This window comes from Loxodonta africana, chromosome 14, assembly GCF_030014295.1.
Source record: "Loxodonta africana isolate mLoxAfr1 chromosome 14, mLoxAfr1.hap2, whole genome shotgun sequence".
Classification (NCBI taxonomy): Eukaryota; Metazoa; Chordata; class Mammalia; order Proboscidea; family Elephantidae; genus Loxodonta; species Loxodonta africana.
This window is the reverse complement of record NC_087355.1, coordinates 12,378,588-12,398,829: the sequence shown is the minus strand read 5'-3', so window position 1 is coordinate 12,398,829 and position 20,242 is coordinate 12,378,588. Positions and strand designations below refer to the sequence as shown.

The 20,242-nt window shown below is 39.1% G+C and overlaps 1 protein-coding gene across 1 annotated transcript in view; it reads right to left on the bottom strand.

Moving 5' to 3' along the window:
* Window positions 1-20,242, bottom strand: part of NKAIN3 (sodium/potassium transporting ATPase interacting 3) — a 403,169-nt gene that overhangs the window by 178,997 nt on the left and 203,930 nt on the right. The window lies entirely within an intron of this gene.

Below are 20,242 nucleotides of genomic sequence, written 5' to 3'. Positions count from 1 at the left end.
AGTTGAAACAAGAGATCAATACATTAGCTAAACAGCAGATTAAACACAGTTCAAGAAATGATTAGTGAACTGGAAGACATGTTTAAGAAATTACCCAGAATTTAGCACAGAGAGATAAATACATGGAAAATAAAAAAGGTTAAGAGGCATGCAGTATACAATGAAAAGGTTTAATATATATCCAATTAGAGTTTACAGGAGAGAATAAAGAGAATGGGTAGAAGGAAATATTCAAAGAGAAAATTCCTGAGGGTTGCTGAAATTCAACGGATGACAGAGATCCTCAGATTTAGGAACCGTAAAGAAACCCGAGGCAAGATTTTAAAAAACACTCACCTCTAGAAACATGGTAGTAAATCTATAACACATGAAAGACTAGCAGAAGATCTTAAATGCAAGCCGAGAGAAAAGCTTTCCTATAAAAGAATGTTAGATTAACAGCAGAGTTCTCAGCAACAACAATGGAAGCAAGGACCTACTCAACTTAGACACTGTATACCTCGTTAAACTTTTATATAAAAATGAAGTTCAAAGCAAAGGCATTTTCAGACAAACAAAACTTAAGACATTTATCACTCAAAAACAAAACTCATTGCCTTCAAGTTGATTCTGACTCATAGCAACTCTATAGGACAGAGTAGAATTGCCCTGTAGAGTTTCCAAGGAGTGGGTGGTGGACTCAAACTGCTGATCTTTTGGTTAGCAGCTGTATCTCTTAACCCTGAGCCACCAAGGCTCTCCTTTATTCAAGGGATTTCTGAAATGTGTTGCAGGAATGAGAGAATATCCTAGAAGGTGGGTAAATTCACATAAACAATAATTACATGAAAAAATAAAAATAATCCCTAATTATTTGGTATTGTTTGGGTGGTGGATACCAATAATTATTTTTAAATTTTAAACGTGTCTGCTAAAAGTTTAGGGTAAGTTTCTAATAGAATAAACTAGAATGAAGTATAAATTTAAAGTAAAAAAAGAAGTAGCAGAGAATAAATCAAGAAAATCTTAATCACGACGATGATTAAGAAAAAAACAGTTGAAAAAGCATGACCGACAGGAAACAGAAAGTTAGGTGGTAGGAGCAATGGCAGATACATAGCAATCTCCATAAATATGTATAGACTAAATCCATCCAATAAAAATTTCAACTATGTGTTATTTATGAGACTTACTTAAAATGTGGACATAGAAATACCGAAAGTAAATGGCAAAAAGGGCATAATAAATATTAGACAAAAGAAAGGTGATATAATTTTATTAATATAAGACAATGTGAACTTTAAAGCAAAAACCTAAGGCGGATCACTGCATAATAATAAAAGAATATAACTGTGAAACCTCTGTATACATAACAAAATAGCATCAATATATAAAACAAATCTAATTCCATTTCACATTAGAAGATCCAGAGCTCTTTATTGGAGAAAGGCCAAATCCAGGGGTGGTGTAAGGAAGGAACAAGGAGAATGTGGAATGTATTTTTGTGCCAGAAAGCAAGAAAATTTTCAAAATCAACGGAGTCCTGTCTGTTCAAATGACGTAGGAGCTAGCATGAAGGGTCTATCATTGGCCAAAGTTGTGATAATTTGAGCATCAAAGAATGAGATAGACCAAAACACACAGAATCAATGAAAATCTGATTCCAGAATACTACTAAAACAAGAAGGGCAGAAAAACTCAACTGTTAATGTTTAAAACAGGTATTAATATAACATCTTATTTGAAAAATAAGTAATTAAACAAAAAAGAATTAAGCATTTATCTTTTCTTTCTAATAAGAATTATTTATCAATATAACCAAGTTGAGGAGGTAAGCATCTATTTTACTGAAGAATGCCAGGCAAGAAATATAGAAGGAATGGAAGGATAAGTAATAATAATAATTTTGAAAATGACTGATTCTTGTAAGAATTGGCAACTGATTTTCAAACAATTAATAGTTCATTCACATATAGCCAAAGTACATAGAGCAAATTTATTTTAGTGGCAAGGAGTACTTACAGATTAGTTATAATAAAAATACTACATTTCTGAATTTATGAAATGGACATAAAGTGATATTCAGAAAAAAAAATTCATAGCGTTAAATGCTTAAAAGGAGAGAAGTAGAAAGGGTAAAAATTAATGAGCTAAACATCCAGCTTAAGAAGTTTAAAAGGATAATACGTCAAGACCGAAGATGTTAGAAAAGATTAATAAGTAGACATTTAATTAACAAATATTCATTATGTGCCTACTATGTTCTGAGGTCTGCAGTAAATCCATGAACAAAACAGACAAAAAACCCCTTCTCTGGTAGAGCTAGCACTCTAGTAGGTGAAGACAGAATATAAATATAACAAAAATTCATATTGTATGACATCAGTTATATAAAGTTTAAAAATTTGCACAACAATGCTCTATTTCTTTTTTTTATTGTGCTTTAGATGAAAGTTTACAGAGCAAATCAGTTCCTCATTAAACAATTAATACACATATGGTTTTGTGATATTAGTTGCCAACACCACAATGTGTTGACAGTCTCCCCTTCTTTACATTGGTTTCCCCATTACCAGCTTTCCTGCCCCCTCCTGCCTTCTCATCCTTGCCTCCGGGCTGGTGTGTCCATTCAGTCTCATTTTTTTTGCATAGGCCTGTCTAATCTTTGGCTGAAAGGAGTGGCTTCAGTTCTGAAGTAAAAGGGTGTCTAAGGGCCATAGTCTTGGGATTTCTCCAGTCTCTATCAGACCAGTAAGTCTGGTCTCTTTTTGTGAGTTAGAATTTTGTTCTACATTTTTCTCCAGCTCTGTTCAGGATCATCTATTGTGATCCCTGTCAGAGCAGTCACTGGTGGTAGCCAGGCACCATTTAGTTGTGCTAGACTCAGTCTGGTGGACACTGTGGTAGTTGTGATCCATTAGTCCTTTGGACTATTCTTTCCCATGTGTCTTTGGTTTTCTTCATTCTCCCTTGCTTCCAGGTGGGGTAGGATCAGTGGAGTATTTTAGATGGCCAATCACAAGCTTTTAAGACCCCAGACATTACTCACCAAAGTAGGATAATACTCTGTATTTCTTAAAATACACACACGTAGTAAAATTTTAAAGAAATGCATAAATATAATAAATACTAAATGCAGAAAAGTGGCCAATCTCTGAAGATGGCCTGAGAGAAGTGATCAGAGAACGGTAAACAAGAGAGATTTAACTATGTTGAAAAACTTTTTATGTTTTTATTTCAGTGATGATAGCACTAGTATTTAATTTATTACTTTTTATTAAGTATTACTTCTTGAAGATAAAAATTAAGATAAAAAAAATCCTTCCATTTCTCTCCATTACAATTGCCATTATCGTAGACCAGCCAACCCTCATTTCTCTCTGAGACAACTGCAGTGACCTCTAAACTCAATTCCTGGCATCTTCTCTTGATCTACTCCAATTTATTTTCCTTATTATAACCAGACTAGTATTTCTTAAGCCCAAGTGTGTTGATGCCACTAAGTTGCTTAAAACACTTCAATGGTGTCCCATTGCCCAAAGATAAAAGATTAACTTGATATAGCTTAAAAAGATCTTTACTGACCCTGCTTCTAACTTCCTCTCCTGGCTCAATTTTTGCTCTAGCCACACCGACCTTCTTTCCATTCCTTAAATAAACTGTTCTCTCTAACCTGTGGGTCTTCAGACACCCTGTTCCCTCTTCATGATATATGGTATTTCGCCCTCATCCCTCCTTTCCTTCCCCTATTCCTACAATTAACTGCTTCTCATTCTGGTTACCTGTGGGAACTAATAGCTTCAACAAAACAAGTGATCACCTGTGTTTATTTATTTTATTTATAAAAACTACTTAGGTTTCAACAGAGACATCACCTCCTCTTGGAAATCATCCATACACCTGAAGTCTGGGCAACATAACACTCCTGTGTGTTTCCAAGTACCCAATTCTTTCACAGTGTTTTACCTCTTTATTTGGGTGGGGAGGACATTTATTACTTTTTATTATAATAAATTTTCTGACTCACTTTCCAGGGTATAAACCAATGGAATCAGGGACTATAATCTGCACTGCTACCGAAGTGTCTGGCTCACAATAACAACTTAATAGTCTTTTAGCAAATGGATGAGTGAACCTAAGAGCTGCCTTTTGAGGCACCCATCTGCAGAACAACTAAGAAAACACAAAATAATAGAAAGCCACTGCACGTTCATCAAAATGCCTTTTATATTGCTAGTGGGAGTGTGAAATTGTACACTTATTTTGGAAAAAAAGTTTCGTATTCCCATTGGAGCTAGATATGCATATGCCTTATGACCTAGTGGTCCCACTCCTGGATATATGCCCACCCAAAGACCTGTACAAGAATGTCCTTAGCAGTTTTTAAGCCAAAACCTGCAAGTGGTCCAAATGTCCATCGATGGCATAGCAATGGTGAGGAATGAACTGCTGATGGCACACAAGGGCATGGCTGAATCTCCCAGACATGATGTTGAGTGAAGGAGGTCAGACCTCACAGGATATAGTCTATATGATTCCCTTTCTCTGGAGATTTAAGAAAGGCAGGACTGATTTGTGCTGATGAAGATCAGAATAGTGGTTACTCTTGAGGGTGTGTATTGATGGGGAATGTGTGTCGCTGAAGCTGGGAGTTTCGTCGTGTTGGAAATCTTTTTTATGTTGAAAGGTGATGTGGCAGATTTGTTCTGCATTTTTTTAACTTCCTTTTCTCATTCATTTAGGAGTTGACCGGGGTCTTATCAAATGAATTTCTAAAGAAAGGTTAAGTGTGGAGAGGATCAGCAATCCTTCTCAGGTGTAATTAAAAGAATTGAGATAGTGTAAAACTGGAAGGAAAACAACCATGGTCAAATCTGATTTCCTTCCATAAACTAGCTTGTTTGTGCCACTTAATGCTGTTGGAAGAAACCAGACAAAAATGCCCAGTTTCCTGATACTGGATCTAAAGAAACCATTTCCATTAGAAGGCAATGATGTGAATGAAGCTCTCCTTTACTGCAGAGTACAGGGCAGGACAGACAGTGAGAAGCTAGTGAGCCTCTAATTTGCAAGATAACTTTTGTGTTTCTTTTTAAATGTCAGACTCCCCTTCTCTTATCTGTGTTTATTTTTTGGTTGTCCATTCACTAGCCATCTCTTCCTTCATGCTGGTTTGTCTGTTTTGGAAATGGATGCACTCCATAGCATATAATTGGGGATGTCCCTGTGCAAACAACCTCCCAAAGGATACAAAGGACTCAAGCAATGAAAACATTTTATGTTAAGGATGGTCCACATATTAATTATTTGTGAAAGAGTAATGTAACCTGGTGGTGTAGTGGTTAAGAGCTATGGCTGCTAACCAAAAGGTTGGCAGTTTGAGTCCACTAGGTGCTCCTTGGAAACTGCATGAGGCAGTTCTACTCTGTCCTGTGGGGTTGCTGTGAGTCGACGTGGACTCGATGGCAATGGGTTTGGGTTTTAGTTTAATGTACATTCACAGATGATTACATTAATGATATGTTATTGCTGTACCTGAATACACTGAGATTTACCTACAGATCATGGTTTTTGTTTTTTTTAAGTAAGTATATGCTTCATTTGTAATCTGTGAATTTTAAACACCTGTAGTTTTTTAATTAATTATCAAGCCCATTCAACACATCTGGCGTCTCTGTCTTTGCGTTAATTAATAATTATATGATTACAATGTTATGGCTTTTATGCTAATTAGGATTTTGAGTCTATGAAATTGTGCTACCTTTTGCTTCATGCTGGCACTAATGTGTGATATTTATAGTTCTGTTTTCATAATTCATACATGCATATGCATGTATGCATACATTTCGCCTAATTTACACAACAGACATTTTTCTTCTCATATCTGTTTTTTGCTACGTTTACCACCTGGAAATAATAACACTGCTCGTTTTTCATGTTAGGTAGAAAAAAAGCCTTGTTTGAGAAAAGAAAAATAGATGATAGGATTGTTAAAAAAAGAGGAAAAACAAGCCATAAACTCCGTTTAATTGTTCCCTTTTTGAAAGGTAGCTGGATAAATAGAACAATATTGGTATTTTTGAACCACGGATGCTGCCGGTGTGGTTTAAAGTCCTCTGTGAAACAGACTTTTTCTTAATTGCTTCCTTTGCTGAAATAATTGCCAAGGCTGGAAGGAGGGCTGATTAATTGTATTGTTGGATGTGGTAGAAACCTCCTTGGCAGGTTCTTGCCTATCAGCATTAATCTCAAATTGGGGATTGACAGTCCTAATGGTTCTCAGGAGGCAGCCTCTGGTGGTCTTGACGTCTCAGATACAATGGCTCTCGAACACAACACCCTGGAGGGATTTTCCCTGCAGCAGTGGAATGCGTGTTACACTTCCTGTTGCTCACCGCTCCTTAGGCTGCTTAGAGTTCCATACAAATCTTGGTGTGGATATGGCGGTATTCTATTCACTTTGCTGTGGAGGTGGTGATGCACTGAGAATAAAACCCCGCTTGAGAACACCACCTCTCTTATCCCAGCCCTGGTGGCGGTGCAGTGGTTAAGCACTTGGCTGCTAACCAAAAGGTCTCCAGTTTGAATCCACCAGCTACTCCTTGGAAATGCTATGGGGCAGTTCTACTCTGCCCTATAGGGTCACTATGAGTGGGAATTGACTCCAGGGCAATGGGTTTGATTTTGGTTTATCTCTCTTATTGGAGCCCTGGTAGCACAGTGGTTAAGCAGCTTGGCTGTTAACCAAAAGATCAGCGGTTGGAATCCACCAGCTGCTCTGCAGGAGCAAGGTGTGGTAGTCCGCTTCTGTAAAGATTTACAGCCTTGAAAACCCCATGGGACAGTTCTACTCAGTCCTATAGAGTCACTATAAGTAGGGATCAACTGGACGGCATGGGTTTGGTTTTGGTTTTGTCTCTCTTATCCACCACTTGTCTCTCAGTTTGTTGTCCTGTGCCGGCTTCCATGCAGCTATGATGCTGGAAGTTATGGCACCACTATTTCAAATACCAGCAGGGTCATCCATGGTGGACAGGTTTTAGCAGAACTACCATACTAAGATAGATTTGGAATGAAGCCCTGATGATTTACTTCAGAAAGTTAGCCAATGAAAACCTTACAGATCACAACAGAATGTTGTCCGACTTACTTGTTTTGGACACATTATTAGGAAGGATCAGTTGCTAGAGAAGGACGTCATGTTTGGTGAAGTGGAGGCCCTCGACGACAAGGTGGACTCTCGGAGAGATGGATTGGCACCGTGGCCATAACAAGCCAGGGGATTTTCAGGATGCAGGACTGGGCAATGTCATGTTGTATTGTGCATGGGTTCGCTGTGAGTCAGAGCTGACTGGACAGCAGCTAACAGAAACAACATTGTACATCAGGTGCTCTGTGCATACTGAAAGTTATGATGTAGCAGCCGAGGTTTGGCAGAAATGGCTGGGTGTCTATCTGCAACCATGATGTGCAACGCACAGCCCCTGAGTCTGGGAAAGCCCCCCCCATCACCAAGTCTTTCTTGCTGAGCCTGGAAACAAGATACAGGTTTGGAAAATGTCTCGCATTTGGAAACTTTCCAGAAATAGATCAAGCAGGAGAAGACTTTTTCTTTTTACTGTCAAACTACCATTTCTGTAAAGGTCTGCTTCCTCAGAGAAGGACAATGTTTCTAGGGCCACCATGTGCTGAGGAAGGTGGACTCATAGCCCTCAGAGGGAGCAGTGACACCCCAGTCCTAGTGAGTGAGACTTAAAGGGCAGTTTGCCCAGCATTCTCATCACGGTCTCACCGTTATGATTAAAAAAAAAAAAATCCTGAGAGGCGGAGCCAAGATGGCGGAATAGACAGATCCTTCCATCGAGCCCTCTTTACAACAAAGACCCGAAAAAACAAGTGAAACGAGTATATTTGTGACAAGCTGGGAGCCCTGAGCGTCAAAGGCAACCTTAGACAACGAACTGAGGGGCAGGGGAAGGAAGAGGCCATTCAGAAGTGGAGAGGAGTTGCCGGACCTGAATCGCAGGGAGCCCTCAGGCACCATTCCTGGAATGGCTGCGGCGGCAGCGGCAGCGGCAGTGGCGGACTGGTCCTAGTGTTTGGCCACAGTTTTCTCAGGGAGAAGCATCCAGCCACACAGCCCACTCACACCTCTGGAACCTGAGGAGAAGGGCACTCTCGGCAAAAGCTAAGTACTTGCGTATATTTTACTGTGCCCACTCCCACCCCCAAGCCGGCTTCAGCGGCTGAATCCCTAGGCCTGAGATAGACCCTGGTGAGCACCTGGAGCCATCCTCCCGGCCTTGGGGAAGGAAAAAATTTGCAACTGGGGGGAAAAGATAATTTGCTAGCTCCATTAACTGGGGGAGCTCAGGATAGAAGTGGCTCCTGTCCAGGCATAAACCGTCCATGGGCCTTGAGCACCTTTCCCTTCTGCATGGACCTGTGTGGGCCTTTTTCGGGAGAATAGGCCCTTGTTGGCAAACTCCAACCATTTCAGAGGTGTGGTGGAGAGGTGGGTGTTTGACTTTTGACATTGCTTTGCCTCTTAAACAAGGTCCTCACCTACCCACAAAAGGGACCTAAGGCCTCGTGGCTCCACTTGGGTCACCCGGCCACCTGCGACAGGGACCCAGGGATAACTGGTACCTCCCAGTCCTTACAACAAAATCTTTGGGTGCCCACGGTCCCTCTGCAGAGCCCACCCACCAACACGCTCTAGGGAACAGAGACGCATTTTCCTTGGAGACACTTGGGGGTCAGTTGTCAGCCCTCTGCCTTGTTCAGAGCGTGACCCCCTGCTGCAATCAGATATGGGTATATATGCCAATCACCCCCGCCCCTCTAAGACTGTAGGACAGAGCCTGTACCACACACTTGATGATCAGCTACCTGGAAACCTCAGCTGAATTCATACAAGAAAACTGAATGGACTCCTAGACTGATTCACCTGATAACAGCTCTAGCCAGCTGGGGACAGGACATCAGAGCTCCAAAAGCGAAAATAATCAAGGCAGCTCACTCAAGCAACCCATAGGGGTATACCAAAACAAAACAAAGCAAGCAGCTACGACACAGTAAGCAAGCATAAACTAATACAATCACTTGTAGATGGCTTGGAGACAACAGTCAATATCAAGTCACATAAAGAAACAGGCCATGATCACCTCAACAGGCTGTCAAAACAAAGAATCCAGGGATCTTTTAGATGACAGTGCATTCCTGGAATTACTAGATGCAGAATACAAAAGTTAAGAGCAGCGAGGGATAAAAGAAAAGGCACCTACAAGGGAGAGCCAATAAGAATAAGCTCGGACTACTCGGCAGAAACCATGCAGGCAAGAAGGCAGTGGGAAGACATATTTAAAAAATTGAAGAGAAAAAATTGCCTGCCAAGAATCATATATCCATCAAAATTGTCTCTTAAATATGTAGGTGAAATTAGGACATTTCCAGATAAACACAAGTTGAGAGAATTTGTAAAAACCAAACCAAAACAACAAGAAATAATAAAGGGAGTTCTTTGGTTAGAAAATCAATAATATCAGGTATTGACCCAAGACTAGAACACTGGGCAGAGCAACCAGAAGTCAACCCAGACAGGGAAATCCAAAAAAAGAAAAACAAAACCCTGTAAAAAAAAAAAACGCAACACAGGGTAACAGTGATGTTACCACATAAAAGAAGACAACATTAATATAATAAAGAGGGATTATGAAAGTAATCATGCACCTTCCATATGGAGAGGAAGATACGGTGATACAAAGAAATAAAAGTTAGTTACAAATTTAGAAAAATAAGGGTAAATAATAAAGTAACCACAAAGGAGACAAACCATCCTAGTCATCAAAATAAAATACAAGGGAAAACTACAGACTCAGCAGAAACAAAATCCACAACAACAAATACGAGGAAAGGACAATATATAAAGAAAATCTACTCAGCACATAAAATCAAGTGGGAAAAAGAAGCTGTCAACACACAAAAAGAGACATCAAGATGATAGCACTAAATTCATACCTATCCATAATTACCCTGAATGTCAATGGACTAAATGCACCAATAAAGTGACAGAGAGTGGCAGAATGGATTGAAAAACAAGATCCGTCTATATGCTGCCTACAAGAGACACACCTTAGACTTAGAGACACAAACAAACTAAAACTCAAAGGATGGAAAAATATATATCAAGCAAACAACAATCAAAAAAGAGCAGGAGTGGCAATATTAATTTCTGACAAAATAGACTTTAAAGTTAAATCCATCAGAAAGGATAAGGAAGGACACTATATAATGATTAAAGGGACAATACACGAAGAAGATATAACCATACTAAATATTTATGCACCCAATGACAGGGCTGCAAGATACATAAAAGAAACTCTATCAGCATTGAAAAGTGAGATAGACAGCACCACAAAAATAGTAGGAGACTTCAACAGACCACTTTTGGTGAAGGACAGGACATCCAGAAAGAAGCTCAATAAAGACACGGAAGATCTAAATGCCACAATCAACCAACTTGACCTCTTAGACACATACAGAACACTTCACCCAACAGCCACCAACTATACTTTCTTTTCTAGAATAGACCACATATTAGGTCATAGAGCAAGCCTTAGCAGAATCCAAAACACTGAAATATTACAAAGCATCCTCTCTAACTATAAGGCCATAAAAGTGGAAATCAATAACAGAAAAAGCAGGGAAAAGAAATCAAACACTTGGAAACCGAACAATACCCTGCTCAAAAAAGACTGGATTATAGAAGACATTAGGGATGGACTAAAGAAATTCATAGAATCCAATGAGAACGAAAACACTTCCTATCAAAACTTTTGGGACACAGCAAAAGCAATGCTCAGAGGCCAATTTATATCAATAGATGCACACATCCAAAAAGAAGAAAGGGCCAAAATCAAACAACTATCCCTACAGCTTGAACAAATAGAAAGAGAGCAACAAAAGAAACCTACAGGCACCAGAAGAAAACAAATAATAAAAAGTAGAGCTGAACTAAATAGAAAAAAGAAAAACAATTGAAAGAATTAACAAGACCAAAACCTGGTTTTTTGAAAAACTCAACAAAATTGATAAACCATTGGCCAAACTGACAAAAGAAAAACAGGAGAGGAAGCAAGCAACCCAAATAAGAAATGAGATGGGCGATATTACAACAGACCCAACTGAAATTAAAAGAATCATATCAGATTACTATGAAAAACTATACTCACATTTGAAAACCTAGAAGAAATGGATGAATTCCTAGAAACACACTACCTACCTAACTAACACAAACAGGTAGAACAACTAAATAGACCCATAACAAAAGAAGAGATTGAAAAGGTAATCAAAAAACTCCCAACAAAAAAAAAGCCCTCATCCAGAGGGCTTCACTGCAGAGTTCTACCAAACTTTCAGAGAAGAGTTAACACCACTACTACTAAAGGTATTTCAGAGCATAGAAAAGGATGGAATATTACCAAATTCATTCTGTGAAGCCACCATATCCCTGATACCAAAACCAGGTAAACCTACACCACAAGAAAACTATAGACCTATATCCCTCATGAACTTAGATGCAAAAGTCCTCAACAAAACTCTAGCCAACAGAATTCAACAACATATCAAAAAAATAATTCACCATGACCAAGTGGGATTCATACCAGGTATGCAGGGATGGTTCAACATTAGAAAAACAATTAATGTAATCCACCACATAAATAAAACAAAAGACAAGAATCACATGATTTTATCAATTGATGCAGAAAAGGCATTTGACAAAGTTCAACACTCATTCATGATAAAAACTCTCAGCAAAATAGGAATAGAAGGAAAATGCCTCAACATAATAAAGGGCATTTATACAAAGCCAACAGCCAGCATCACCCTAAATGAAGAGAGCCTGAAAACATTCCCACTGAGATCGGGAACCAGACAAGGATGCCCTTCAGCACCACTCTTATTCAACATTGTTCTGGAAGTCGTAGCCAGAGCCATTAGGCTAGATAAAGAAATAAAGGGCATGGAGATTGGCAAGGAAGAAGTCAAAGTATCTCTATTTGCAGATGGCATGATCTTATACACAGAAAACCCTAAGGAATCCTCCAGAAAACTACTGAAACTAATAGAAGAGTTCAGCAGAGTATCGGGATACAAGATAAACATACAAAAAGCACTTGGATTCCTCTACACAAAAAGAACATCGAAGAGGAAATCACCAAATCAATGCCATTTACAGTAGCCCCCAAGAAGATAAAATACTTAGGAATAAATCTTACCAGAGATGTAAAAGACTTGTGCAAAGAAAACTACAGTACACTTCTGCAAGAAACCAAAAGAGACTTACATAAGTGGAAGAACATACCTTGCTCATGGATAGGAAGACTTAACATTATAAAAATGTCTATTCTACCAAAAGCGATCTATACATTTAAAGCAATTCCGATCCAAATCCTAAAGACATTCTTTAATGAAATGGAGAAACAAATCACCAATTTCATATGGAAGGGAAAGAGGCCCCGGATAAATAAGGCATTATTGAAAAAGAAGAACAAAGTAGTAGGCCTTACTTTACCTGATTTTAGAACCTATTATACCGCCACAGTAGTCAAAACAGCCTGGTACTGGTACAACAACAGGCACATAGACCAATGGAACAGAATTGAGAATCCAGACATAAATCCATTCGCATATGAGCAGTTGATATTTGACAAAGGCCCCCAAACAGTTAAATGGGGAAAAGACAGTCTTTTTAACAAATGGTGCTGACATAACTGGATATCCATCTGCAAAAAAGTGAAACAAGACCCATACCTCACTCCATGCACAAAAACTAACTCAAAATGGATCAAAGACCTAAATATCAAATCTAAAATGATAAAGATCATGGATGAAAAAATAGGGACAATGTTAGGAGCCCTAATACATGGCATATACAGTATAGAAACATTATAAAGAACGTAGAAGAAAAACTAGGTAAATGGGAGTTCCTAAAAATCAAACACCTATGCTCATCCAAAGACTTCACCAAAAGAGTAAAAAGACTACCTACAGACTGGGAAAAAGTTTTTAGCTATGACATTTCTGATCAGCGCCTGATCTCTAAAATCTACATAATACTGCAAAAACTCAACTGCAAAAAGACAAATAACCCCATTAAAAATAGGCAAAAGATATGAATAGACACTTCACTAAAGAAGACATTCAGGTACCTAACAGATATGTGAAGAAATGTTCACGATCATAAGCCATTAGAGAAAAGCAGATCAAAACTTCAATGAGATTTCATCTCACTCCAACAACAACAACAAGAAAAAAACAAGGCTGGCCTTAATCCAAAAAACACAAAATAATAAATGTTGGAGAGGCTGTGGAGAAATTGGAATACTTCTACACTGCTGGTGGGAATGTCCAATGGTACAACCACTTTGGAAATTGATTTGGCGCTTTCTTAAAAAGCTAGAAATAGAACTACCATACCATCCAGCAATCCCACTCCTTGGAATATATCCCAGAGAAATAAGAGCCTTTACACGAACAGATATATGCACACCCATGTTCACTGCAGCACTGTTTACAATAGCAAAAACATGGAAGCAACGAAGGTGCCCATTAATGGATGAATGGATAAATAAATTATGGTATATTCACACAATGGAATACTATGCGTTAATAAAGAACAGTGAGGAATCTGTGAAACATTTCATAATATGGAGGAACCTGGAAGGCATTATGCTGAGTGAAATTAGTCAGTTACAACAGGACAAATATTGTATAAGACCACTATTATAAGAACTTGAGAAATAGTTTAAACTGAGAAGAAAACATTCTTTTGTGGTTACTAGAGTGGGGAGGGAGGGAGGGTGGGAGAGGAGTATTCAGTAATTACATAGTAGATAAGAACTACTTTAGGTGAAGGGAAAGACAGCACACAATACAGGGGAGGTCAGCACAATTGGACTGAACCAAAAGCAAAGAAGTTTCCTGAATAAACTGAATGCTTGGAAAGCCAGCGTAGCAGGGGCAGGGGTCTGGGGACCATGGTTTCAGGGGACATCTAAGTCAATTGGCAGAATAAAATCTATTAACAAAACACTCTGCATCACACTTTGAAGAGTGGCGTGTGGGGTCTTAAACGCTAGCAAGCAGCCATCTAAGATGCATCAATTGGTCTCAACCCACCTGGATCAAAGAAGAATGAAGAACACCGAGGACACAAGGTGATTACGAGCCCAAGGGACAGAAAGGGCCACATGATCCAGCGGCTACATTATCCTGAGACCAAAAGAACTAGATGGTGCCCGGCTACAACCGATGACTGCTCTGACAGGGAACACAACAAAGAACCCCTGAGGGAGCAGGAGAGCAGTGGGATGCAGACCCCAAATTCTCATAAGACCGGACTTAATGGTCTGACTGAGACTGGAAGGACCCCAGTGGTCATGGCCCCCAGACCTTCTGTTGGCCCAGGACAGGAACCATTCCTGAAGCCAACTCTTCAGACATGGATTGGACTGGACAGTGGGTCGGAGAGGGATGCTGGTGAGGGGTGAGCTTCTTGGATCAGGTGGCCACTTGAGACTATGTTGGCATCTCCAGCCTGGAGGGGAGATGAGAGGGTGGAGGGGGTTAGAAGCTGGTGAAAAGGACACGAAAAGAGAGAGTGGAGGGAGAGAGTGGGCTGTCTCATTAGGGGGAGAGTAATTGGGAGTGCGTAGCAAGGTGTATATGGGTTTTTGTGTGAGAGACTGACTTGATTTGTAAACTGTCACTTAAAGCACAATAAAAATTATTAAAAAAAAAAATCCCAATTTAGGCAACAGGCCACTGGCTGAATATGTCCCCCTAAAATCATAAGAAAATGGCAAGAGTAGAAAGGGCACTTGCATTTTCTATATATATACTTGAGAGGTTTAATTTTCATTGACCTGGTTAACATTCTCCAATTTCAGGCTAAGTGCCAAGTAGAAGTATTATAATACCGCACGCAAGGCTATATAAATTCTCAATTTAAATAGGCCAGTTATTTCCCTTAAGCTTTAAAATTGACGCAGTCTTTGGCGAAGTTTTGATATCTGGTACATCTGCCTCTGTGTGGAGAAAGCAAAATGTTCAAATTTCCAGGTATGACCGTTATAAAACATCTATTAGGCATGCATAGACAAAGCCATGCAGAAAGGCACTAGAATTGGGGAGTATATCTGACATTAATTTTGTAAGGGTAAAATTTCACAATTACCCTTCCCCACCATCTCACACCATCCTAGAGCCCAGGACCTGCTATTACATGGTCGTCAGTGGAGGGCTATGAAGAAGGGAAAGGAAGATGCTGCACTTTCGACCAGAGCATAGCACATACCAGATGCATTTGGGATGAGTCTGACTCACATCACATGACTCAGGGAAGTATTGTTTAGGGAAACACAAAAGCCAGCTTTTCCACTGGGCAGGGTAACTTTGGGAAGGACAATTTCCTTCCTCTTCTCAAGTCCTCTCCTTTGTCCAGGATCTAAATGGCTTCCCTTGAGTCATCCAACAAATGCAGGAGGACAGGGAACTTGATGGCTGGGCCCTCATTGGGTTTGTGGAATTGTGTGTGAAGAGGATGACTAGAAACTAAAGCACAGAGGGAATGATGCTGCCTTTGTCAGAGAAAGACTTACTGCCTGGGTCCAGAAGAACAGGGAATTTTATGAGGACACTTAGTAACCTGGAATCTGACGGTCAGGCCCATGCACTATATACAATTAACAAAAGACAAGGTTTGAATTACAAGATGATAATTCCATTGGAAATTTTTGCAGCTACCTTAATGATTCATGCTAGTCTTTTATTTCACCAATGACCATGAATATCTGCTCTCAAATTCATATAGCTTATGATAGAATGTACCACATGCAATGGATATTTATTAACATCTATAAATAAAACATGTTCCTATAATGCAAAGCATGAATGTTGTAGGGCCATCATCTCACCATAAAACACCAGGAATTGTTATTGAAAATATTCTGGGCCATTTATACAATGATTCTCAATATTTAAAAAAAAAAAAAACAACAAAGTTCTGCATTAGGGATGTTTAAATTCTAGCTTCTTAGTTTGGTAAAGATTCAATTTGGTCATAATTACACATAAAATGAGGGCTTCGGTTCAGTGTCTGTGCTCTGAACTGTGATAGTTTTGGTAAATCAATTTTTGCATTTGAAAGAAATACATGCAGAAGATTAGAGAGAGTCTTAACCAACCCACAAAATTAGTGTCGGTGATGGTTGTAACTTGCCTGTCAAGCAAAGTATAAGATAAATGAAATATTTGCTGACATTTTGCTGTGAACCCATTTAGAACAAAGTTGGATGCTTAGAGTGGAAAATCAAACAAGTCTCAGCTGATTGCAGGACAACTGTTCAGTTAGGACTAGTCATTCCAGACCATTTCAAAGCTTCTTATTGTGGACTAAAATAAAATCTGAAAGGCTAGTTCTCAAGAGAATCTAATCAGCCTCCTGGTCAATGCAGAGCTTTGCCAATAATCAGAATTAAACAAACAAATAATAATAATAAAAACAGCAACAACTTTAGCAGCAGTAACAGGGTCCATTTTTTAGTAGGCTAGTTGCTTCTGATGGTTTTAGATAGTTAATGAAATGACGGCAGATCCTCGCTGTTTTTCTTCCTCTACCAGGCTCCAAACTCTACCCACTTCCACACACATCTCTTGCCTCACAACTAGGAAAAGCAGAATGATGGGGAGAAAACTGTAGGGAGCTCAGCTTATGTAGGAAAGAGGCTGGAAAGAAAGATGCCAAGCAAGGCTTCTCTGGTCTAAGTTTCTAAATCGCGCAACAAGGTCAAAAGTCAATCACAGCATTGCAAAAATCTTGAGGACCATTCTATGCCTATTATTTACCTTGAAAGCAATCATGATATTCTGATCGCTGTGAACTTATGAGATGGGCATGTCAGCAGCCGTGCCTACTCAATGAGGTTTGCCGATTGTGTTTGTCCAGCCATGGCCAGCAGGACTAAGCCAGTCCATAGTCAGCACTATTCCTGCTTGATTCTGCTGTTGCGGGTCCTGCTTTGTAATGAGAGCACACTAGGATCTCAGCATCCTAGCTGCATCAAGAAGCAGAACCCAGTCAACAGGGAAACTACTGCCGTTAGCATAGCTATGCGTCTCCTTCTTGTTCTTTTGACCTTCCCACGAGGTAGCGTAATTTGCCTTTTATAGCCTGTCTTGCCTACTGATTTAACATTTCTCAAGAGCTGGCATTAATTCATCTTTGTAAGCACAGTGCCTAGCACCAAACCAATAAACCAAACCCGTTGCTGTGGAGTTGATTCTGACTCCTAGTGACCCTACAGGACAGAGTAGAGCAGTCCTATGGAGTTTCCAAGGAGTGGCTGGTGAATTCGAACTACCAATCTTTTGGTTAGTAGCCAAGCTCTTAACCACTGTGCCTCCAGGGTTCCAGACATACAGCGGGCATGCAATAAGTGTTTATTGAAGGAATGATTAGTTTGTTAAATGCAATAAAGAGCATGTACACTTTAAAATCAAACGGTAAATTCCATATGTATCAAAGAGTTAAACATGAAACATAAACTGCAAAAGAATTAGAGGAGGCAAACATGAATATTGATCTTGGAATGAGGAAAGATTTTATAAACAAAAAAAGCAAAGAAGGAAAAGATAAAGAAGACAAATGAGAATAAGCATCATAACTTTGCTAGAGATGATTGCTAATAATATGAAGAATTGGCCTTGAAATTCAGGGTTGATCGCCTCCAGCCTCTGTCATGCCAAGTGACTTTAAAAAATGGATTTACCACAATCAAACATTTTCAACCACATGTTAAGAGGAACAGTATTCATGTAAACAACACTGTGTTTACACAGATAATTGGTTTAATGTATTAAGAAAAAATGCCACATGAATTAAACAAGATGAACTATAATGCCTTTCAAAGCTCATCAACAAATAATTGGTTTAATTGTGTTTTTCAGAGTTTAGTCAATTAACTTAGTGTTGCTTAGATGTGATCCCAGGATTAAAGTACTAAGGAATACTTAGCATTAAAACAGGTACAGTTTTACCACTCCACAAGGAAGTAGCAAGAAATGGTCCCATTTACCATAGCCTTTTTGGATGAGCTTGCTTTACAAGGAGTATGCCATACTAATCAAGAAAATTCAAGATGATAAATTAGGAGCCTGAGAGTAAAATCTGAAAGAAGTTAATGTTATTTGCCATCTAACCACAATCACAGATGCTGGTGTGTTGTTATTCGACTTTGACTCATGGTGACCCCATGTGTGCAGAGTAGAGCAGCTCCATAGGATTTTCCAGGCTGTGACTTTTTGGAATAAGATTGGCAGGCCTGTCTTCTGAGGCACCTCTGGGTGGATTCAAATAGCCAGCCTTTTGTTTAGTAGTCAAGTGTTTAACTGTTTATGCTACCCAGGAAACCTTACAGATATTTGGTGGTGGGGGGGGAGGGGTTATTGTTTGTCTGGTAAATATACAACTGAAAATGTTTAGAATGCTATTTACAAGGCCCATTTCCTGTACTCATACAGAAACACACATTTATAACAAATTAGTAAAACAAAATATGTCTTTAATAAGAATCTCAATCTGTGCATATAAGTATTGAATACTCTTAAACTTGACTTGATCAATTTGAATTCAAAATCAGCATGTGACCAGACTAGCTGGATATTGATTATTCATTATTTGATACTATAAAGACACAATATTAATTACAATAAAGTATATGATATACAATAAAAGACACAGCTTCGATTTTTTTTTAACTGTGGTAAATATACAGGTAATAAAATATTTGCCATTTCAACACTCTTCACGTGTACAGTTTGGTAACAGTGTATTCATTACATTGTGCAACCATCACCATTATTTGTTCCCAAAATTCTCTATCACCCTTAACAGAAGCTCAGTGTCCCCCACACAATGATTCTCCTCTTTCCTCCTCCTTCCCACCTGCTTCAGGCGGCTACTAATAAACTCTGGTCTATGTACACTTGCCTATTCTAGATATGGGGCCCTGGCAGCTTAGTGGTTAAGAGCTTGGGTACTAACCAAAAGGTCGGCAGTTCAACTCCATCAGCCACTCCTTGGAAATTCTGTGGGGCAGTTCTACTCTGTCATACAAGGTTGCAATGAGTTGGAACCGACACAACGGCACCTAACAACATTCTAGATATTTCACGTAAGTGCAATCGTACGATATTTGTCCTTTTGTGATGACTTATCTCACTCAGCATGAAGTTTTCCAGGTTCATCTTTGCTGTAGCATGCCTCAGAACTCCATTTCTCTTTGTACACTGGAGTATTTACACCTTTTGTTTTATGTTATGATGTCAGTCTTAGAGGCAGAAATCACTAACTGAAAAGCAAGAGTAAAGCACAGAGAGACGTGGAAAATATTACCTTACAAACTTGAGAAGCTTATCTTGTTATAGTGAATATCTTAATGCCTAAAGGAAATAACTGTGAGACGCATTTCCAAAATATATTTTAAAAAATGCTTTAGCTAGAAAATGCACTTTCTATAAGCAGTGGAAACCCTGGTGGCATAGTGGTTAAGAGCTACAGCTACTAACCAAAATGTCGGCAGTTCGAATCCACCAGGCACTCCTTGGAAAGCACCTGGGGCGGTTTTACTCTTTTATAGGGTCGCTATGAGTCAAAACCGACTCGATAGCAACTGGTTTTTTTTTTTTTTAAATAAACAATTGTGGCTGTTCAGCAACACGAGCCCTGTGATAACTGACTGAATTGTGGCATTTTCACACTTCACATTTTTTAGCAGTAGTCAAACCTTCATTTGTGGTAAAATTTGGTGCTAACTGCTGATCAAAACCCCTTTCCCTACAGTAATTTTTAAAGTTGAATTAAAACCCTGATAATGCAGCTGTGGCTGTGTTAATTTTTAGGCAAGTTTGGGCTTTGTGAGAGGAATCCCACCAAGTGCAATTCTCCAAGATTTTTCTCAGAATCCCATTTTCCAGACCAAAGACAGGAAATTCCCACGTGTCTATTAGCGCTCTGATGGCGGCTCTTTAGAATGATATTAATCTCTATGCCATAGATTCATGCATTTTTAAATCTACTTCAAGAACAAAGAGGATATAATGGCCCATTAAGAAACATTAAATCCTGATCATTTTGTTAATGTTCTCACTAATATGCGTTCTATTAAGTTGCTCGCTTTTGTAACTAAGATGCTGGTGT